Below are 1647 nucleotides of genomic sequence, written 5' to 3'. Positions count from 1 at the left end.
TTTGCTATAGGATATTATCCATTTTTCTACAGATTTTTTTTCTTACAGTACTACATGCATTTTTTTATTAAATCTAATCAGTATAATTAAAATATATATATATTTTTAAATGTAATCAATATAAATTAAGCACAAGTATAAATACTTAATATCTACGTAAAATAACTCCTGAAAGTTTTCATAATTGTGTTTTTGGAATAATTTGGAATAAGGACTTGGTCTCCTTTTAAAGAAGACAATCAGCAGATTATTGCTGAAGTGAAAGCATTTCAAAAACTGAATGTGTAAAAACGTTAACTGGAAGTTAACTGTAAAGAAAACGTAGTGTACTAAAATGTTTTATATAAAAAATATTTCACCAAATAAATTTTGATATCTAAAATTGCTATCAAATCAAAGCCATATGTCTAAGTTATGTTCCAAATTTGAAGTTAATATCGCGAAAACTGAGGTCCCTGTGAGATTTTATTTAAGTGTTACACCAAAAACAGCCACCGGCTGTTGTGACACCCAATTGTTTTTTTTTTTGTTTGGTTTTTTTTTTAATGCATTTTCCTGTCACAAATGTCACATTATTAGTTATATTAAAAATAGGCACCAAATATGGTAACTATGGAACTCAGACCTTTCCAAGAATATGTCCTTTGTCAAAATTAGAAAAAGTTTTAATTATAAAATGTTGTAGTAAATTTTGTAATATGACACTCGACACTTCCCACTAAAAGGATTTAAAATACCATTTACATAATGTCCGATTTCAAAATGGTTTTCCCAAGATGAATTTTATTTTTTTTATTTTTTATCTTAGTTTTTGTTTATTTAATCTAAGTTGCTTTTAGTTTTAGTAAGTTAAATTAAACAAAAATGAGAAATGTACTACAACTAATTGAAATAAAATAAGTAAAGAATGGACAGCACCTGAGTTAAATATATGAGTGTCGCAGCAAAGGGTCTGAATACTTAGGATCATGTGATATTTCAGTTTTTCTTTTTTAATAAATCTGCAAAAATGTCAACAATTCTGTGTTTTTCTGTCAATATGGGGTGCTGTGTGTACATTAATGAGGAAAAAAAATTAACTTAAATGATTTTAGCAAATGGCTGCAATATAACAAAGAGTGAAAAATTTAAGGGGGTCTGAATACTTTCCGTACCCACTGTACATACTTTGGTAAACATTTATTTAAATTCAAGTAACGGCAGTTTTTATGGTTTTAACTATAATAACCCTTTATGCACTTATTTTGATTTTGGAGTGAAACATGACCATATTCTTATCAGAATATCTATTTAAAATCCTTAATTGTGATTAGAAGTATAGAGCAGACCTCAGTGAATCTCTTTCACACAACAACACAATATTCCCATTTCCTACAAGCACAAAATCATGATGTGCTGCTCACCTAATGCCTCAAATTACCCTTCCATTCTATCTGGACACACATGCGCCCTGAATACACCACTCTGTCGTCCAATTTATTTATCCCAAATCAACTACTGTTGTTGTCATGCTTACAAAACAAGGCCCCTGTTACCTAGCAACACCTGTCTCAAAGGGACAACATGTAGGGAATTGTGTCCGGCTGCATTCTCCAGCTTCATTTGTTGAGACATCTGTCCATTGGCCCCTTTCCTCGAGTCCCTGCA

This window comes from Sinocyclocheilus rhinocerous, unplaced genomic scaffold (genome assembly GCF_001515625.1).
Source record: "Sinocyclocheilus rhinocerous isolate Xijiao unplaced genomic scaffold, SAMN03320098_v1.1 scaffold2974, whole genome shotgun sequence".
In the NCBI taxonomy this organism is placed as follows: domain Eukaryota; kingdom Metazoa; phylum Chordata; class Actinopteri; order Cypriniformes; family Cyprinidae; genus Sinocyclocheilus; species Sinocyclocheilus rhinocerous.
Note: the sequence above shows the minus strand (reverse complement) of the source record.